Here is a 22,387-nt window from a genome sequence, read left to right on the forward strand (position 1 = left end):
TATCCTAACACATACTTCATGCAACCTAAGAATATTAGTGAATATGCAATAAATAAAGGACAATGTTTTATTTTGCTTCCAAGTGAAATAAATTTATATATATATATGTATTCATATATTTTTCTTTTTATATTTTTTTTTTCTCTTTGAATAAGAAGATACATCCATAGGGATATAGTGTCATTTTCACATTATTATAACATTAGCCTGAAGGCGAAATTCTCAAATGAGGAAGATTTTGCCTCACATGAGTTGTTTTACAGCATAAACACAGTTCTGAAAAGGTCCAGCCAACCATGTGGTTGGAGACTTAATTACTGAAACAACTAGGCAGTCCTATCTTCTCAATTAAGGAGCTATTTTCCCTGGCCCAAAGAGAGTTTTTGTCTAAATCCAAAAGACTCTGCATAGGCACTTCTTGAACAGCAGTGGATACATATACCTTTCAGGAAAGTGAAGGCACCATGGGAATACAGCATAATAAGTAATAGCTCTTTGCAGGGTAGAACTAAGACATAAGTGTTAACTCCAATGGTGTGTTACACCACAGAGACCCAGATGCTAAATCATATGGGAAGACATATGTTTTCTCTGATGAATTATCTCTGCTTTCTAAAAGAAATAAACTCTGTTTCCCTACATTATATTAAAGATGTTAATGCATCTTGCACTGCTTTGGGAAGAATCTCATTGCACGGTTTCTTGTTCCCTGATGTTGTTTTTTGGTTCTATATTATTTTAGTGATTTATTATTTGTTACTAAAGCCCTTTTCTTTAAACACCTCCAGCCTCCTTTACTGTGGGTAAGTGCTTTCAAATTGATTGATTTGGGGATTTTCTCCAATCAAAGTAAAAATAGAGAATACATCAAAACCAAAATTAACATTTCCATACTCAAGTATGTTATGTTTGATGTGTGAAGATGTAATTCTTCAGATGGGTCTCCGAGAACGCAACTGTATTGAAATTGGTCCGTATAGACAGAACATGTTATTGAATAAAATATTTCCAGGCAGCATCTCCCAGAAAAAGTGGAGCTTGCTGCCAAGGGAAATGACTAGGATTAGACAATTTCTTTTCACAAGACCATTTTGGGATTCACCCATTATTAGTTCTGACAAACCCTTTTTCTCCCCAGCTCCAGGGAAATTCAAATTAAAGGCTGCTGCTTTGTTTCGTTCATTCAGGGAATTGTACCCTTCAAATCCACATTAAGTGCTCATACATAATGTCGAGCCAAAAAATGAGAAAGTAAATGAACTGGTCCTTGAGGGAGTGCTACAGATACTATTTTTTCCTTTCATTGACGATAGCCAAAGATAACCACACAGTCTGTGTTGGTGGATGCCTGGGAGGGCTGTACTAACTCTCAAGTACTTTCAGGTACTGTTAAAAGCTGTATAAATGTAGCTTCCTTTCACCCACTGACAATTTTTTTTTTTATTACTACTATTTATTTTCCCTTTGATTATATGGGAAGAGAACTGGGAATTCAGTCTGATTCTAAGGGCCATCTTTCAAAATTTCCAGTGCTAACTGGACTGACTGTCTGAGGGTATGCTCAAAAAGTGAGGCTGTTTGTGGGCTTACAATTGCCACATTTCACATCTATGTCAGAAAGCAGTAGCTTCCTCTTTGCTCTGATCTTTGCACAAAGAAAACCAAATAAATGGGGAAGACAGAGAATATGGCAAAATACGTTCCAATCAGCAAAATCATAGTACATGTCAAAATCATGGTATATGTCTTAGACATGTCTTAGATATAGTACAGGTCTTAGAGCCTAGCAATAACATTTGCTGCTACAATATTTGGTTAGCAGTGGGAAAAGGAATGTAAGAAATGTGGAACCAAGTGCTAGCTTTGCCAGAGCTTGCTGTGTGAGCTTGGAGACATCACTGAATTTTGTCACCCAGAGGAAATAAGGATGGACTCAGCTCTCACCTTCCTCTGTCCTTGTTCAGCATATCCTTCAGGCTGGTAATTTTGTTTTACTTTGTCTTTGCAATGGGTATGGAAGATATGGGGGCACACAGTACCTGGCACAGCACTGCAGACAGTTCGGCTGTTGCATATATCCCCTTCACAAGTTTGCTGAGCTTGCTGTGAGACACTAGATGCTTTTAACAAGATATATCTCATCTACTTCCAGTGACACAAATTGGAGCAATTTGTCAAAGTTTCCTGTCTATGCCACAGAAAGAGAGAGAGATAAATACAGAAGTTTCTGTAGCAGGGGTGGAAACAAAGTAGGTTAATAGAATTTCATTAATAACGGTAGGGGTATTTGGGGAAAGAAGGAGAATAGTTGTGGTGATAGGATCTTGTTCCCTCTTCTTCCTTGAGCTGTGCAAAGATTCCTTGTCCCATGCTTACATACAACAGTCAGTTATCCATGCGCGTTTACACATTCAGTAAGAAGTTTAAGTAGTTTCTTCTTAGAATGGGATGGGAAAGATGTGGTAGATAAACGGTCCCTTTAAGATTTAATCTTTTATCCTGACTATAATCTGATGATGTGAATAATGTAGGGATGGGAATTATCTTGTATAATTTAGTAAGAATTGGGACCTGTTGCTTTCCTTTTCCCCTTCAGTTTCCCTTGAGGTGCAACTATAGTAACATACTCCCAAAAGATTTCAGTAAACTGGAGATGGGGAGAAAATGTAAGAATGTGCTGTGTCATGGGTGTGTTTCAAACCTTTCCACCAAAAAAAATAATCAGTTTTTGGTTAAAATGAATGGTTTGGTGTTAAAATGAATGGTTTGAGTGCTTACTTGGCCTTGGGTACAGGAATTTTCAGTGAACTCCCCCTACTGACAACACAGATTTCAAACTCAAGTTGAATCAAAGTGATATCATGTTGTAGAAAAAAAAGACTCTTCCCACCCATGTCTTTTGGATGATGCTGTTGGTGTGCTGAATTCTCCCTCAGGCTCCCAGGGAGATAACATTGCTCAGGGCTATTTCTGAAATTGGGAAGTTCCTCTCACACGACGTTAGAGCATTGAAAGTATCACTGTAAATCCCGACACTTATGTGTTTTCATTGCACACAGTTTTCAGTGGTGTTTTCTGTTTCTCCATCTCATGGTTAAAATCTTTCTGACAAATCTGTCAATCTTGGTCTTGTCAGAGGGATCAGTTATGGAGCTCTCTTTAGTGCAACAGCAGGATGGAGGGGAAGAAAACACCTTACTTTCTTGCTATAGGATATTGAAAACCCTGAGGAAATGTGGTAGATTTTGCTAGGTGTCAGATGACTGCAGAGCCATAGAACAAACCTCTGTAGGATCATTTGGTCAGTCCCTTACAGGCTCAAGGAGACACGTGCCTTTCTGACGGATGTTCCCTGCCTGTGGCTGAGGGTTGGAATTAAATGATCTTTAAGGTCCCTTCCAACCCAAACCATTCTGTGATTCTATACTTGTCAAAGCTGGCGGTTCTTGAAATCACCCAAGGATAGGGGCTGTCTTTACACTCCTGAGTGTAGACCATGTCTTCCACAGCCTTGTTATCTTTTATACCAGAAAGTTTCTCAGACATGAAATCTAGGATAAAAGTTCCTTCCTGGAAAGTACGTGCATTGCTTTCTACCTATAATGAAAAGGAACATTTTATTCTCTTTCTCCCCATGGTATCTTTTGCAAATTTGAAGACTGTTTAATTATCTTTGACTAATTATACAGCCTACATTATTACTGCATTTTTATTTCTAAAAAGAGCTTTGATTTGTACCCTGCTAAGCATGCACAGAACTAGTCTATGATACTGCGTAATCCTATTGTGAATACATTCACCCTTCCTGACATTGCCTCTTCTACTTTCTTACAATCATTTGTCACACCTTTATTTGCCATGGCAGAACACAGTGGGGAGGTCTGTGAATGATTTTCAAATTACATGATAATGCTTGGCTTGTCTGTCTCATGATTTGCTTTAAGATTTGAGCTTCAAACACTTCCCTGCCCACCAGTGCTTCTGCACTCAGCAGAAATCACTGATTCTTTAGCATGCTGCTTGTTTTAACCCAGATGTGAACTCTGAATTCCCCTGGCTGAGACAGGAGCTTGAGGATAGTGTCTGGATCTGCCCAATGAGAGACATGGAAGGCAAGTCAAGACTTCAGCTTGACCTGTCACATAGGTTAAAGATACAGGGAACATCTTGGTTAAATATGTATGATCAAAAAGATATTTGCAACCCTTCTGCTCTGAGGCTTGCTGAAGTCAATGCCTCCTCCTCTGATGCAAGCAGAGAGAATGGAACAAGACATTAGATACATCCTTGTCTTTAGTTCTGGGAATAGAGGAAAATATCAAACTGTCCGTAGGGCTAATTTGTTGTTCATATTTTTTATATAAAATCTTTGATGGAGATATCTTTCCACTTCGGCCTTTTGAACCTCATTTCTTTTTATCCTTGTTATTGTTTAATCTTTCAGACTACCCAAGTTTGAATTGCAATATTTTTTAAGAAAAAAAAAATATTAAGAAAATATTATTTATTTATCTATTTATTTTAATTAGAGGTCAAAAGAGAATCTTTGCAGTAAAGAATAAATAATATCTCTTATTTTTATCTCTTTAGAGATTAAAACTCTGGAACCTAGAAATACCTGTGCACTTAGTGATTCATTTTTATACTATAATGCATTTTCAGATCTTAGCAAATCCTAAAAATTCCTAGAAATAGGGTTTGAGAGACTGATTTTACCTCATGAAAACCTTTTTTTTTTTTTTTTTTTTTTTTTTCCTGAACCTCAAAACTGACAGCTTATATGTTTACCACTGAAAAATTTCATCTTTTTCATCATAGTAGGTCATTGTATTCCCAGTTTTATTCCCTTATTTTCCAATGAGAAAACTCCATGTCCATGATTTTCTTGGTATAAAGAAACCTGATTGAATCACCTAATGGAAGATTTTAAAATCCTTTGAAGATTTGATATATATATATTTATATATATATGTATATTTGCAATAGATTGAATTGCATTTCAGAATCAAACTGAACTGGAGTTTAAGAAAAGGACACTAAGGTGTCCTTTATGATTAATAAAGTTACAAAAGGTAATAAATAAAATATGGCAACACTAACCACTGGAGACAGCTGGGGCTTTTATCTGCTCTGTAATAAAATACTTAACCAGTGAACATATGTAATACTTCAGTGACCTTTGGTAAGCAACGAAACTTTTTTTCTCTCTTCTCCAAAAAATAAAATAAAATAAAATTAAAATAAAATAAAATAAAATAAAATAAAATAAAATAAAATAAAATAAATAAAGGGAAAATGTGTTGTATAGAATCCCGCAATATTTGCGGCTTTTCAAAAAGTTCTTTGATTGTTTCTTCTTATAATCTAATGGAATAGTGATAAAATACCTAAGAGTGATAGCCCTTGAGACTGGTGGTTCTGTTTACCTACACAGCTGAGAAAACACATCCATTGCTTCAGGATGTTTTAGCTCTGTTCTGCAGAACCCTTCTTTACAGAGGAGACAACAGCTCAGTCTGCGTAGTCTGTTTGTAGTTTCCTGTCTCCCTGAAGAAAGCACAAACCCACCAAGCAAGCCAGGGCATTATATTGATGAATAACCACTCATATTTGAATTGAACCCTCCAAATGTTTTTACTTCATATGGTCAGAAGATAAGTAATGAATTTTGGCTACTACTAAAGCAAGGTAAACAAGAATAGATGACTTAGACCTGGAAGATTACATAACACATCAATAATCCCTTGGGACCATCTTGTGCCACCACCTACCAGTCACACTAACCATAGCAGAAGATGAACGTCATTGTATGTTGAAGAATGGATGCAATTAAAGTGTCAGTAGCCTACTAGAAAAGAGTAAAGCTTTCTGGAAATACCTTCAAGCCGCCAGCAGTTTCTTTGAATTACAGCTTATCAGTAGTTCAGACACTGTTTCATATATTGCTAGTGAGTGCTAGATCCAGAATGTCAGTGAAGTGATCCACATAGAGATTAATATTTTAGAGTTTATTAATAAAGACATGATATGATGGTTCAGGATGAGTTTTGAAGATCAGTGATCATCTCTTGGGCCAAAAAACACATGTTCAAAATACAACTGAATGTTGTGACCATGCTGTGCTCTGTCATTTTGGAGTTTCCTCTGTTGTCCTTGCACCTGTTGTCATGTTCTGCAACAATCTTGGTGATGGGTTTCCCCTTAGCTGGTACTCTTTGTGCCAGCCACTCAAGGCATAGATAACAGACATGACAAGTCTAGAGTCACATGTCCAACCTATGATACCTGATTCAAACAATAACCCATCCCCTGAGAAGTCTTCAGGTCTTAAAATCAAACTTAGTCTTCCTTTTATTTTTATTTTTATTTTTTATTTTTTACTAAAGGGTAGCTATTATTCCTCATAAACCTATGGCTCTCTTAAAAGAATCATGATACCAACCTCAGGCAACAATGATTATTCTTTACCTAAATATATATGCCTGTAACCAGCAATAGAAATATGACAAATGAGTATGAGTTGAAACCATAACCCCCAGCCTCCCCTGGGATATACCAACTTTCCTAATGAGGGAAATAATAACCATTCTAGTCCTGAGAGGTTTGAAGATAAATGACTTTCTTCTGTTGATATTTTGATCTATAGGACAAATATGGTGTGTCTACTGAGAGTGTTTATATAAATCCAGCTGAACCCCATAGGCTGTGTTCTTTGCAGGTAAATCCACTTGATTTCACTAGTAGAGTGAAGTGAAAAATATGTTTTTAAATCACTACTTTCCCCAAGGCTCAAAAAGGATTTTTTTTTATTTTCCTATTTTCTTTAAATAAAGGACCACCTAATTGGTGGAACAAAACCTGGAAAGTCATATTAAAAAATTCACAGTTTTCTCTAAAACTGTACTTTTGACAGCCCCATAATAAGGTTCTGCAGGCTAAATATGTTCTAAAATATTCTTTAAGGTCAACAAAATATTTTAGTGGAGAAAAAATATGTAAAGAGACAGATCCTAATGGATCTCAGAGACAGAATTACAGTAATATTTTCCAGTATTTCCAGTAATATTGCCTTTTTTTCTTTAAGCTGAGATGAGCTTTCAGACTGTACTGTCACACTCTGTGATGTAATATCATTATATCGTATAAAGACTGTACATCATACTTTCATTAACCCAGACAACTCATTTCTTTCTGATGGAAAGTTTCATGGTGGCTAGGATACTGCCAAAACAGAGGGTCCTTGTCTTGAACAGAGCATCATGACATTACTAACACACTCCGAAGTCTATCTTATTTGTAATTTTGGTCTCTCTAAAAACATGTTTTACCTTGCATCAATTCAGAACATGTAGACCCTAACTGGTGCCACTTAAATTAATACAATGACAGATAACCAGTAAAATCATTAGGATGCCTTTCACAAGCAGGCACTCATTGGATAAAACTAATGAAAGAAAAGCCCATCCAACTGTACACAAACATGAACCCTCCAGACCAAGAAGATACTGGGGGGTTAATCTGGAGAGTTATCACCTCAGTGTGCTCTCTTCTTATGATCCTCCACAGACATGGTGGGCACTGGTGGAGGCACAATGTTTGGTGGAGATTGGTGTCTCAGTGTTGTTGTTCTTAAATTCTTGCTTTTATATTCATATGGGACTTCCTCTGTCTTTTGTCATTCCCAACCCGTGGACAAGGAGGCTTGCTTTTGAGTACCAGACATGACAGATAGTTTAAGCAAAACTTTAAAATAATTCATCCCAGATGCATCATGTCATTGACAGAAAGAGAATATATCTTCTACAGTGGGGAAGTATTCTTCTTATAACTCCTCTTGGGAGCTGCTGCTATCGCTTCATTGACCAACAGAAGGTCCCCATGACAATTAAACCTCTAACCAGGTACCTCATGTGGTGACTCTGAGCCTAAAGGCTGCCCTCAGTTGGAACCTACAGGTGCAGTTATTAGACTACAGAAATGCTATAGAAACTCTAGCTTAGCATGTGGGAAAACAAACAAACAAACAAACAAACAAAAACCAACCAACCAAAAAAAAAAAACACAATTACAACAACAAATAAATAACAGTTTCTGTGACAAAAAAAAAAAAAAAAAAAAAAAAAAGAAGGAAAAGAATCAATTTTGTCTCCCTTGGCCATGTCACATTCCAATGTAAATATTGTTCCTGAAATGAAAATAATTTAAAAAAATAATTAAAAAAAAATAATGAAATGAAATGAAATGAAATGAAATGAGATGAGATGAAATAAAACAAAACAAAACAAAATAAAACAAAACAAAACAAAACAAAATAAAATAAAATAAAATAAAATAAAATAAAATAAAATAAAATAAAATAAAATAAAATAAAATAAAATAAAATAAATATATGGAAATTGGGAAAAGTCTAATCACTGCAGTGCATTGTAGTGTCTAGATTACAACACAAGTCTTCAAACACCTTCTTACTGTTCCATATCCCTTTGTGATTTCTGGGTATCATTCACCCCCTTGTTATATCTTTTTGATCTAGGAAAAAGATGAAAGGGTTGCAGGGCAGGAGAGCGACACGAAGAGGAATGCAAAGGACACTTTACCCACCTTATGGAAGAGTTGATAGCTTGTCTGAAGCTTTTGGGAAACAGCAGCATGACAACAAAATGACCACCAGACCATGTACTGTGCTGACAAGTTAAAGCAGGCCAACTTTTGGTAGAAATATGCATGTTGGGGGTGAGTTAAGTAAAAAATAAATAAATAAATAAAAGTCTCTGACATAATTTACCAGGTGAAATTAACCACCTTCAAAGAATTTTAAATCCAGATTAGCATCAGTGAATATGAACCATCACACTGGCTGCTGAGAAGAGGCAAATCCCTGGGAAAGCCTACAGTGTAAAGAAAACAGTGCAATTTCTGTGTTACAGTGCCCATATTCTCAAAAACTGGAAGGCACAACAACCCCACTACGGTGCAGGAGGTGTGACATTTTGGGAGGTTGCAATTGGCATTTCACTGAGTGCATTGTATACTCCAGCAAACAGACATAAAGGGGTAAAGCAAAGGAGAAGAGACATAATATTTTTGCAGTGGCACGCTTTACATTATTCTTGTGATATTTTTAGCGCCCTCCTACCCTATTTCACTTCTCACACCATCTCCCTCCTCACAAAATTTCTTATCCCTGCTTCTGTGGGGTCAATTTGTCCTGCAGAGTTTTTCTCTAACATCAGATTTTCCCTCTATGAAGCTCAGCTGTCAATGTTTTTTAAGCAGCAAAATGAACAGGAACTTAAACAGTTGTGCTCAGTTTCCTATTCGGTCTAATCTCAGGGATTCTAAAAATGTCCATTAAAACCATGAGTTAAAAAATTCTATGAGAAATGTTATTTTCAAAGCTTCATTTTATAAGATTACTATAGCACGGAAGTGGTTACATATGATGAAAAAAAAATGAATAAATAAAAAAAAAAAAGTTGTTAGACCAATATTGGAGTATATAGGGCAAATGATGTGTTCATTATATGCAAGCAATAGCTCTGTGGTCAAGGAAGAAGCACTAAAGGACTCTCACCAATACTACTGAGACTTTTGTAGTTTACTAACATATCTTTTTCCTGATCTCATGAACCACTCCAGGGGCTTATCTCACCTGCAATCATCTTTTCAGATCTGCTGACATGGCCCAGCCAGTTCCCCTAGTTTATACACTTCTATACTGTACTTACTGGCTGCGATAGAAACCAATAAGAGACCATTATACCCCTTCCAACCTATTGCCTTCATGTAACTTGTAATTGGGTTGTGCCTGGGGAACATTAACTCTCCAAAGGTGTATGGAAATGTTTTCTCTGACTGGTGATTTTAGTGTTCTGATTACCACCTTGCTTTTCTATTCTTAGCTCCAGTTCTTGATTTTAATGCCTGCCATATCTCAAGAGGTTTTACAGAGAAAGAACTAATTTTCTGGAGAAGAATGTGCAGGTTTTCTTGTGGTACAAAGTATAAACAGGGAGAATGGTCAAGTGAATAACAAATCAGGGTATGAATCAAAGACTGCTAAAACCAAGAACATTATTATTAACTGCAGGGGCTTTGGGTTTTGGAATACAGACTATATCTTATAATGTCACTGCTTAGTGAAGGGGTAAAAAAATGTAAAAAATATCACACTTCTTTGTGGGAAACTGTTCTTAATAACACGTGGGAGAGACTGCTAAGAGCAGGAGAATAGAGTATTTCTCACTTATTCTCTAACACATTTTGTTCTTTTAATTATAAAGGGGTTTATTTGGAGGTTGATCGCAATTCCCCAGTCCCTCAGTATCAATGCAGTCTGAGTCCAAACCATACAATGCATAATTCAGTGGCAAGTCTTTACTCTTGACCAAGTCAAGAAGTAATAAGATCAGAAGTCTGTGCCAAGATTGCTTCTCTTGTGTGTTTTAGGATAAAGCTCTGTTCCCCAAATGGGCATCTGTGTTCAAGCACATATTTATTTGTTTAAACACAAATCCAGGCTGGGCAGAGAATGGATTGAGAGCAGCCCTGAGGAGAAGGAGCTGGGGGTGTTGCTTGACAAGAAGCTCAACATGAGCAGAAGAAGGACATGGAAGTGTTAGAACAAGTCTAGAGGAGGCCCACAAGGATGAGCAGAGGGCTGGAGCACCTCTCCTATGAAGGAAGACAGGCTGAGAGAGCTGGGGTTGTTCAGCCTGGAGAAGAGAAGGCTTCAGGAAGACCTTACAGTGGCCTTCCAGTACCTAAAGGGGGTTACAGGAAAGCTGGGGAGGGACTCTTTGTCAGGGGGTGTAGTGATAGGAGAAGGGTGAATGACTTTAAACTAAAAGAAAGTAGATTAAGATTAGATATAAGGAAGAAATTCTTCACTCGGAGGGTGGTGAGGCACTGGAACAGGCTGCCCAGAGAAACTGTGGATGCCCCATCCCTGGGGGTGTTCAAGGCCAGGCTGGATGGGGCTTTGGGCAACCTGGTCTGGTGGGAGGTGTCCCTGACCATGGCAGGGCTTGGAATTAGATGACCTTGAAGATCCCTTCCAACCCAAACCATTCTATGATTCTATGATGTGTTTTTGGCTGGACAGATCAAATCACTAATTATACTGTCACAAGCTTGGAAGAAATCCATGGTGAATCTGTGAAAAAGTTTCAGTGTTGAGGAGTGAGCAGTGGAAGGGAGGAAAAGCGACTGTTGAATAATGCCTTTTTCTAGATGGATAATTTTTCAAATGTTTCCAAACCTTCTCCCTACCCCAAACCTCACCAGACTATCTTCCAAATTCTTATCTCCTCTCTCTCACCCCTCTCTGCTAGTGTTGCTAATATTCACTTCTACTTGTATTTTTGGCATCATCTCCAGATCCTTTTCTTGCTGTCTCACCAGCTTATATATGGTGCCTTAAAGAGCTGAAATTAAGAATAAATAATCCCAGCAGGTATCAATCAGGTATTCCACCTTTTGGAACAAGCCCACAAGTATTTTATTTTATTTTATTTTATTTTATTTTATTTTATTTTATTTTATTTTATTTTATTTTATTTTATTTTATTTTATTTTATTTTATTTTATTTTATTTTATTTTATTTTATTTTATTTTATTTTATTTTATTTTATATTTTGCTACAGAAACAAACACTTTTCAACAGTGAAGGAGGTAAAATGAAGTTCACAGCCAATGTTTCACCAGTGGTCGAGACTAATACCGTACTGCAATGTGTTGTGGTGCAGTCTGTCTTTTTGGTGCTTGGCTGCTCTTCCTTCAGTCTTTGAAAGTTGTTCTCTCCTCACCTATTAGAAGAGAACCCACTAGCATCTCCATGCCTTGATGAAGTAGCAGAAATATTTACCTCCAGTAGGAAGCCAACAAATGTGTTTGAGCCTTCCTTTCACCACAGTTGTTCTGAAGATTCTTATATGAGATGCCTTGAAGACTTTTAGCCTGCTGATGCTGCATGGATGATGTTCATCTTGAAAGAATGGTTATAGACTGGCAGGAGAGTAGGACACACCTCATGCTTTAAATCACTGATTAGTTGGTAATATTTGCTGTCATTTTTCACTATGCTCAATGATCAGGAAACAACTTCTGTTCATATGGGGCCAAACTTGTTCACAGTTGAGACCCAACTGTCTTGGAAGACACAAATGTATTAAGTAAAAAATTAACAGCAGTTTCTACCCCAAACATTCATCCCTCTGGCTCCAAATATTGAAAAATAAAATAAAATAAAATAAAATAAAATAAAATAAAATAAAATAAAATAAAATAAAATAAAATAAAATAAAATAAAATAAAATAAAATTGTTTGACTTTACTACACATATATATTCTCTGAATCCTCTTCAGCCATTATTCATCTTTCTCCGCATAGATATGTTATCTCTAAAAAAAAAAGTGTCCTGATAATCAGAAATGTATACAGTCACTTAGTAAGCTTCTAATCTTCTTAAAGAATGTAGAATGACTCTTCTTCAATCCTTGCACTGTGCTTGTATTTTCTCCTTTGGGGACTGTAGGTATTGCAAAACCTGGAAGAATTTACAAAGGTTGCCTTCTTCTGCCTTGCTCATCTGCCTCTGTGGAGCATTTTATATGTTCTTATGTCAAATGAAGATGCAGTTTCAGAAGGTCAGTAGCACTTCGAAGCATAGGAAGGATCAATATGAGATTTGGAAAAGTGGGAAGAAATAGCCCTGATATTTCTAGTGGGCTTTATAGCCCACCAGAGAGAGATTTGGAATTGGAGCATTGTGAAAGGAAACTCAATCTAGACTCACCCCACCTAACTAAGGCTCTAAATTTTGAACATAGTCACTCTTGGGAAACATAAGCATTGCCAGAGGGTACTACAGCCTATCCCAAGATCTCTTCCTACTGACTGTAAAGGGAGATGAAAGTGGCTGTGCTCCTCATTTAGACCCTTAAAGTAAGATGAGGCAAATCTGGGCTCTGCAGTGAATCCAACTTACCTGTGAAGCGAATGAGCTCTTAAACCATCCTGTAAGTTGAAGAATTGCTGAGTCTGTGCTCTGTATGTGAAGAACTAGAGGATCCTGGCACATGCTTTCCAGCACTTAGCATTGCTGTTGATCGTGTCAGAAACACCCCAGTGGAGACATAAAGCATGGAAAGAAAAGGCGAAGGATGGTGTAATCACAGATGTCTGATGTTTTCCTACCTGCTGCTGTCAAAAGTGTCGGTCTTCACTTCATGCTTTTGCATTCTGCTAACTGCCCGTTTGCCATGCATTACAAAAGCTGTCCCAGTATGTCAACATACTCCATAGGGTTCTGTTTTTTTGTTATTTCTTTTATCTAGCATGACAGCAAGATGGCTAGTAGGGAGTTAGTACCACAGCTAGACAGATGATTGCAGTAATCATGCCTGCTTTTTCCTGGGTTCCTTTTCTCAGCAAACACCCTGCGCCATCTCACAACCAAACATTATCTCCAGCGTCCATCAGCTGCACCAGGCAGAGTCCCCCAAGCTCTCCAGCTTGTCTCTGCGTGTTCCTCCTTTCTCCTTCAGGTTTAATGTCCTGCTGTGATATTACTACAAACAGCATGAAAGCAGCCTGCGCAGCTACACAATCACATTTGCACTCTGCATGGTCTGTAAGGCACTCTCTCAAGCACACCTCCCATTTATTTCCTCGTACAGTGCCAAATCAGTTGCTCTGGAGATAACTTTTGAGGGTTTTATGCATGCACTATCCAAAAAGGTTTCCCTCAGGTCCTCTCTTGGGCAAGACTTTTGACCCTTGCCTGTCAGGAAGTTTGTGACTTTTTTCTCTGAAAAAAAAAAAAAAAAAAAAAAAAGACCCAGCACAGAGATCATTCAGTGTAGCCTACTGTACTGGTGTTATTCCTGAGGGGGGGGAGATCACTTTAGGTTGTCAAAGGGAGCAAAGCAGCCAGGCAGAAGCTGTAATAAGAATATTGAAAATTCAAGCAAAACATTTTCAAAAGTGATTTCAATTGGGGCGTGGAGTAATTTCCTCAGGGAATTGGTAGAGACTCACTGGAGGTGCTTGGACAGAAAATTGTTTTTAACACTTAGACAAGCAAGGTGAGAGGAACTCCAACACTTGAATGGCATTAAGGTGCTGGTAGCAATCTCTCATACACCTGAGCTCCATTAAACTATTTTAATCCTATAAAAACCTTCAGTGGAAAAAGTTGTTTTCCCTTCCAGGGTCTACAAGGCCTTCAAATGTAGATTTTAATAATCCTGTTGAGTTAGCCAAAAAGCTGGAAATGCATGTTCTTCAGCACTTACACCTTGCCTTTCAGAATAGCCAATTAACCAGATTCAGCTGATTTCAAGCAGCAACACAGCTGAAAGGAAACCAGCAGAAGGCTGGTGTAGAGGGTTACAGTGAGGTGAGGACCTTTCAGAGTCCAGACAGGGCAGGAACCTGGAACTTAATATCATCAGATCAGCCCTTTACTCCAACAGGCCTTTGATTCAGTTTGGATTTATTTTTTTTTCCACTCCATAAAAAGAGCATAAGGATGGCTAGCATATCAGGAACGTCTGCCTTTTCATCTTCTGTTTTTGTTCTGTATTGTCTTCTGTTTCCCTACATGTTCATTGGCAAAGAAAGAAAGAAGAATCTGTATTAAAATTAGTAAATCTTTTAAATATTCAATTTCCTACACACTTCCTACAAGGTCACGCCATATATCAACAAAAATCCTAAGAAGATCACCTTGATGATAGGCCTTTATTCACTTTTATGCATGTGCCTATAGCTATGATAAGCAGGGATTTGGACATTAACCATAACTATAGTTGACTGGAAGAAAGGTTACAAAAACAACAATGACTTAGCTTCTTTCCTAAATGGCATCTGATACTCTTAAAACACATCTCAGTTGTCAACAGCATCCAAGGATCAGGAATCCCTGATTTTTATTGTGAAATTTATTAGTTTCTGACATTTCTGTGTGCAGTCATCAAGCATATTACCATTCAGCATATATTTTATTCATCTTCTTTCCACGGCAAGGTAAAGTGTAGTTGGTCCACTGTCCACAGCAAATGATAAATTCTAGAATCAGTAATACAAAGAAGAAGCCAATTAAACTACCTTATTATTTCTTACTAAGCTGCTCCAGACCAATTATAACCATATTTCTTTGTGGTCTAATTAGGTTCAACTCAGCTCCACAGCGTGGAAGCCCGTAATGAATGAAAGCATGAGAAACATGGTTCAGACCCAATGTGAAGGATCATTAATATGCTCTGGGCTGCTGCTTTGGAAGAGGCTGCACCTAATTATGTGGGTTAATACACTTATACTAAATGGATGAAACGAAGCTATTTTCAGTGTCTCAGGGCCCCTTAAACCAAAAGAACTGTAGATTAATAAGTTGTTAGGGAGTGATCTGTTGACCTGCCCTATCGTTCTTCATTTCCAGTCTATATGTTCTTAGAGGCATGAAATGCTCAAGTAGAGAAATATGCCAATCATTGCCATTTCCATTCCTCTCTCCCTGGCACTCACCTAAGAAATTATCAGAACTAAAGCAAAATAGAGAGCATCTGATACTTCCAATAACTTCAATTGACTTTGGATCAAAACACACCATGTACAGGAGATAATAGATGCTTTACTAGCATAAAATAGCTCAGATAATAGACTGAACTCCTTTCAGCTAGATGTAGCTGTCTAAAAATCAGGCATATAATTTAAAGCTACTGTGGAGGATCCCTCTACAGCTGACTGAAAGAGTAAGTCATACAGACAAAGCAAGTTACCCAAGTAAAAGAGGAAAGGCCAAGTCAGCTGAGACTATTCACATCAGAAAAGAGATATATAAGGGAGTGTGTAACAGAGGTCTGCAAAATCATGATGGGATGGAAAGAGCGTATTAAGACAGATTGTTAACCACCTATTTTGATAGAAGGAAAAAAGGGACAGTAAATGACAGCAGCAGGAGCCAAGTTCAAACTGAAAAAAAAACAACCAAACAAACAAACAGTAGTTTTGTTTGTGTGTTTGTTTTCACAGTAAGTAATAAATCTGTGAAATTCCTTCCTCCTTTATAAGCTACATTAACATCAGGAAATCCACATAATGGAAAAACTAAGAAGAGAGACTGGCAGACTATTAGGAATTAAGGTTCATAGGTCATTTTTCTATCCCTTAGATACTTATTTATGGCCAGTGTTGGAGACTAAATACCAGGTGATACAGACCCTTGATGTGAATTAGTAGAATGTTTTTTATGTCCTACCTCATGGGGATTAAGACATATAATGTTCCTCAGGACTTACTCCTAGTTAGCTTAAGCAGCCATCTTCCCAGCACAGTAGGTTTATGTATTTCTTAAAAGCTTTAATAGGTACTGTGAAAGTGACCAGAAGGTCAAAAAATTGTTGAGCAATAGATGGTAGGTATAACTGTTTCAGCCCTTTTACAAAGACCTCAGATCTGAGAAATTTTATTGCCTTCTGAATTGTTTGATTAGGTGACAGTAACTGACATGACAGATAAGTTTGTTTTATCATGTTCACACTTGCCCTTAAGGTAGTAGGGACAAAAACTACTTCCTATTCCTCTCCTGAGTAAGAGGACCTGACAACTTAATCGAATTGTGTGCTCAGCTCACTACGGTTCCGATATGCCTGTTTTTAATTTATTTTGTCAAGATCTTTTTAATTGTTATTGCTCTGTTGCCAGCATGCACTAGCTTATCAGTAATGTCCACAAAAAAATGTTAATTGGAATTGTCCGCTGTCACACCCCATTTTCAGATTGACCATGGTGGCTCGGGGAATCTGCTCAAATTGAAGTTCGTGCTGCCGGGGGGGTTCTTAGTTTAGTGTGTCTGTGTGTGTGTGTGCTATTGTAAGGAAGAATAAAATTATGCCAGTGTGTATACTCAGTGTTCTCATCTAAAGGGACAGAAGCATCAGTAGCATAAAAAGCTGTTTAATGGCCTGTTGTATATATTTGCTATGAGGACAGAGAAAGCAAATGTGCCCAAGAAGTGGATGTGGAATAGAAAACATATCTTCTGCAGGAACATATTGTTTTATAGCAACCTAATGGAATATATTTCTTTAAAAATAGCATTTGTCATTATCAGAAGGTCCATAATACACAATGGAGAAGGAATGTCTGTGTTGTCTCACAGAGACTTCATGCTTGCTCTAAGGCAGGCAGTGTCTACAGTTTCAGCAGATAAATACTTCACCTGGGTCATTGGTGCCAAATCCATCAGCTGTGTAAGCTGGCTCATTGTAAGCTCCATCAGTCTGTCTCTGCACTGCATCATACTAATGAGGTAATCACTGAGTTTCTAATGAATGGGATTAGCGAATAGGCAGGGATTGTTCATTTCGAATCCCTTGTTCAAATGCAACTCGAGGCTCTCAAAATATTTGCTTGCAATCAGCTATGAGCTGGGTTCGTTTCAGCTCTTACTGACTAGATGAAAATCATTTTCATCACTAGAGAATTTGCCAATTTTGCTGATAGAGGCAGCCTGCAATTTGTACTGGAAATAAACAGGGAGCTCTATTTCAGAAGTAAAATATCTGTAGAAAGGTAAGGAAGGAGGCATCATCTTTTGTAATTTCACACCAATTCTCATCTTTTTTTGGGGGAAAAAAAATAGTATCATCCTATTAATTAGCTTTTCTTAATAGCTGCTGTTGAATGTTACATGTAATGATCCAGATATGTAGACTTTGCCAGTTAAATCTAGATAAAAGAAACAAACAAACAAAAAATACACAATGAAAAACAAAACAAACAAACAAAAAAAACCCCTCTGGCTTGTGTTTTCCTTCCAAGCCTAACTGCACTGATTTAAAAGTTTTACACTTTTGACCCTGAATGAGCTTAAGCAACTGCAAGATTTCTCTGAGCATTTTCTGTGCTCAACCTTTACTGACAAAAGACTACATCAGCTTTTTGGAAAGGAAGCATGTAATCGAAATCAGTGCAGGTAAGAATCTAGTTTAATATTTATTACTCTTTTCTAAACCTTCACAGTAACCAACACCACATATCATATCGAGGTACCTGATTTCATATATTTATTTATTTTCTGGTGAGACACTGTGTTGTTAAAAGATGTAACTTTTCATGAAGAATAAAAAAACACATCATTTTGTGAAATTCTCTTCAATACTTCCTACGACGTTTTAATTAAAACCATTTCTGAAATGCTTTATTTGCTGGAGGAAAACTGCATTTACAGTACATGACACATTTAAAGATGAATTTAAATTGCATATTCAATCATGTTTCAGCAGAAATTATTGTGAGCAAAAATAGAACAAAATCCCAAATGCTGGATCCATTGAAACCTATGAAATTAAATCAAATACAAAATTTGACATTTTTCATGAGATGCCTTGCTTTTTTTTTTTTTTAACAGATTGTAGATCTTTTCTTTTTTTTTCTTTTTTTTTTTTAAAAAAAAGGATAACAATATGTCTTAATGTTTACCTGTCCTGCTCTTGCACTAGTGTTTCTCATGACAAATGTGTTGTTCTATGCATACAATGGTATCAAGTAAGTATCTCATTAATTTGTTTGTAAATGTAAATGACACATGTAATTGTGAAAATATTTAGCTCAGATCTGCAGAGCAAATTATAAAGCAGCAGTGTATAGAATGAGAATCTGAGCTGGATTATATTTAAAATGTACAAAAACAACCACACACACACACAAAAGAATCAAACAAAAGACATTGACTTTCATGGTTTTAAATGAGCAGAACTGTTAAAAACACAAACAATACAGATGAATTCACAGCTACGTATCTCACAACACACAGGATACCAGATCTGGAGGCAAAGAAATAACATTCCCCAGATACACAGGGGACACAATTAAAATTCATAACACTAGGTAAAACATATCTTCAAAGAAGGGAAAAAAAGTTATCTGCAATTATATTAACACATGGTATAAAACTTAGCTTTTCTTTCATACAATTACAGTATTTGTTGGTTATAGCAGTTTGAATACACTGTGATCAGTAAAGCAGACATTGATATAGGGCCTGAATGTGAAATGCCTTGAGAATCCATTCCACTTCATGGGGTGCTCACCGGCTCTGCAAAAGCAAGAATAATGGTTAAGCATTCATGGGATTCCCAGAGATTTGCTGATATAATGTTATTTCTGATGGAAAGATGGCTACTCAAGATGGTGCCAAAATGCAGGCAACAATGAAGTAGACATAACTCAGAAAAGTGTATTTCCACTGATTCCAGTATAAAATAATTGTGGATGTGGAAGGGGTGGAGATAATGAGAGTAGAGACAGATCAAATTTATATAGAAAACATGTAGTATAATCTAATGTGGCAAAGAAATGAGTGGATTTTGCGTTCTCTTCAATGCCAGCAGTTCCCATACCTAGAGGTTAGTAAAAGAGATTAGATTTTAAAAATACTTTTTTCCTGAAAAGTGCACTAAGAAGCTGGAGTGTAACATTGGTATACTTTGCAGAGGAGAATATATCTTAGAAATATTCATCTCTTTTCCATTTCTCCACCCAATGAAGCCAATAGACACTTTCACTTGATAGGAAGGACTCTCACCATATCATATGTAGATCTCTACAAGATAAATGCTTATACTGCCTAATATAAATAGTTAATGAAAATAAAGATGTAATCAAAATTATGATTTTTAAATATATATATATATATATATTTATAAAAGTTCACATTTCTGTCTGATAGCTATAAGAGAAGCCTCTTAGGATGACTTCAAAGATAAGACATCTGCACTATAAAGAAAGGTTAGAGGTTAAACAAAGTGTATTTTTGCACTTACTGTGAAACAGCTCAGGCTGTTTGTTGTAAACATCACCATGAAAAATACAAACAGACTTTTGTAGTGGTTGCATTTTTTCTACATGTACTTCTTTCTTTGTGTATATGCTATGCTATAAAATCTAGTCCTACTTGGTATCAAGGAAAAGGAAAGAAATGGATTTTTTTTCTGTTGCTATCAGTAAAACCATAACAAAGAACAACTCTGTTGTTGTTGACTACTGCTGAAAACCTTAGAATTGCTCTTTAATTACACTTTACTCTAAATCAAGAACAATGTCAAAATGAAAAGATAAGCACATATTGTTATTTACGCCAATTAGTAGAATTGTTCATAATAAGATATTATTTAGATAATATTGTGAAATCAAACACCATTGTGCTATGGTGCACTCAATAAAAAGCATAGAAGATAGTGTCTTGCATTCACATAAACACTGCAAAGAACTAAAAGAAATGCTCCTTAATGAGATAGGGTATTCTTCTGCACATGACATTCATCTCAGTTCATCTCAGCTAATTTAAGTTGTGTGTCTCCACCTGAATCTAATGTCTCCTGTGCTCCTAGGCTCCAGGCTCCTATTACAATAATTACAGATCTAATCAATACAGATAGTGGATTTTTAGGGTGTCATTTCATTTGAATAAAGACACCACCTTCACAATGATCTAGATTTCACTCGTTGTTATTGATTTGCACTAACTACAAAGGGATCTTCAGAATGACTCTCTTAGATGCAGAAGCATACACTGTGGACACATAAAGTTGTATAAGTTCAGTAGTAGAACTTCTTCTAATATCAGAAATGTATTTGCTAGAGTTACTCAGATGAGCTGAAACGCTCTGGAAAGGAGATTGGCAGTAATAATCACATAGTTTTCCATTTGCTTTGGAACCATTTAGACTATCATGTTCACTCTTAATATTTCCTCATCTTTCTACAAAGAGGAAAGGCTGAAGGTAAACTGAAGAAAAAAGAAAGCTACCTGAAAAGAAAGAAACATTTCTACAGTTGCCAATAAACAATATGGTCACTGTCTATGGAAGTCACAAAATGGATGAGATGGCAAGAGACCTCTAGAGATCATCTAGTCTAACCACCAGCTCAGTGCAGGGTGAGCTAGAGCAAGGTCATCAGAGCTGCTGTGTCCAGTTGCATTCTGAATAGCTCCAAGGATGGACACCTCTGTGGGAAACCTATTTCAATTTACCAATTTGTTCTCTTATCTTTAAACTAATTTTCTGTATTTCAGTTTGTATCCATTGCCTCTTGCCCCATCTGTGAAAACCACTCAGAAGAGTTTAGTTCCATCTCTTTTGTTCTGGGGAGCCAAGCACTCCTGATGTGGCTTGTCAATGCTGAATAGAGGCAAAGGAGCACCTCCCTTGACCTGCTGGCCATGATCTGTCTGAAACACGTGTGTTAACATCACAGAACCATCAAATAGTTGTCAAGATTTCTTAGCACTGTACTTAGTGGGGAGTCATTCAAGACGAGCAGTCAACAACTGTAAATGACAAATTCAAGTCAATCACTAACAGATGCTGTCTTTAAAGGCTCCTTATGAGGAATGTGTATATGTACGTGTACATGTTTATAAATGTATGGGCTTGGGGCTTGAGGGAGTTTATGTCTGAGCAAAAACATTCCTGTGTATGGAAGAGAAAGAATGAAGTCTAACCAAATCCTCTAGACTTTGGACAGGTTTTGTCTCTGAGGACTGGGATGAAGTGCACCATATTTTTGACATGAAAGCAAATTTCACTGTCCGCACAAGCCATTACTTTTGGCAGGTTCTGAAGCTACTGGGAATAATGAATCTTGATTTCCAGACAGAGAAAAAATTCAACAGTACTAAACACAAAATAATTAGAAATAGACGATCTATAGACTTTGCTCTTGAATATAACAAGAGGTTTTCCAGAAATAAACTAGCTACAAGATACGTTGAGCCATGAACCAACAACCTGAATATATGTTTTCGGTATAGTTAAAGACAAAAATTAGATATTTTCACTTGTTAAAAGAGAGTTTGAGTTCTGTCCTACTTTCAGATTTTGAATAAGGAGGTCTTTTTTTGTTTGTTTGTTTGTTTTTTGTTTTGTTTTGTTTTGTTTTTGCTTGTTTTTTTTTTTTTTTTTTTTTTTTTACTAGTTGCTATGGTAGTAATAAGCCTTATAATGCTGAGTCTAGCAGTTCTAGTCATAGACTACACAGTCTTGTGTTAACAACAGAAATAAATTACAATCCCTAGAAAATAAAATTAAAATAAAATAAAACTACAAACATAAAAATAATATTGGGGCAGATCTTTGGGAACTTTACAAGTAGAAACCTGGATGATGAGATTTTGCCTGTCCACATTTCAGCAAATCATTTCTATCACACTCACTGTCAATGACAGGAAACAGGTACATTTAACCCGATTCCTTTCATTCATAAAGAGAAAGGGCATGAAAGGAAAGACAAATGGAAAAATATTCTACTGCCATCAGATTGCTAAGACTACTCTCCCATGCAGGCTTACAGACCTTTTTACTGTGAACCACAAAATC

General features: G+C 36.8%; 1 protein-coding gene across 3 annotated transcripts in view; it reads right to left on the reverse strand.

Moving 5' to 3' along the window:
- Positions 1 to 17,591: 17,591 nt before the first annotated feature.
- Positions 17,592 to 22,387, reverse strand: part of TSNARE1 (t-SNARE domain containing 1) — a 452,412-nt gene continuing 447,616 nt past the window's right edge. For all 3 annotated transcript variants that reach the window (XM_082752775.1, XM_082752776.1, XM_082752777.1), the window contains one exon: positions 17,592 to 19,104. The gene's annotated coding sequence lies outside the window, so the exon portion shown is untranslated. The remainder of the gene's footprint in view (positions 19,105 to 22,387) is intronic.

The sequence above is a fragment of the Aythya marila genome (genome assembly GCF_965140915.1).
Source record: "Aythya marila genome assembly, chromosome: 2".
In the NCBI taxonomy this organism is placed as follows: Eukaryota; Metazoa; Chordata; class Aves; order Anseriformes; family Anatidae; genus Aythya; species Aythya marila.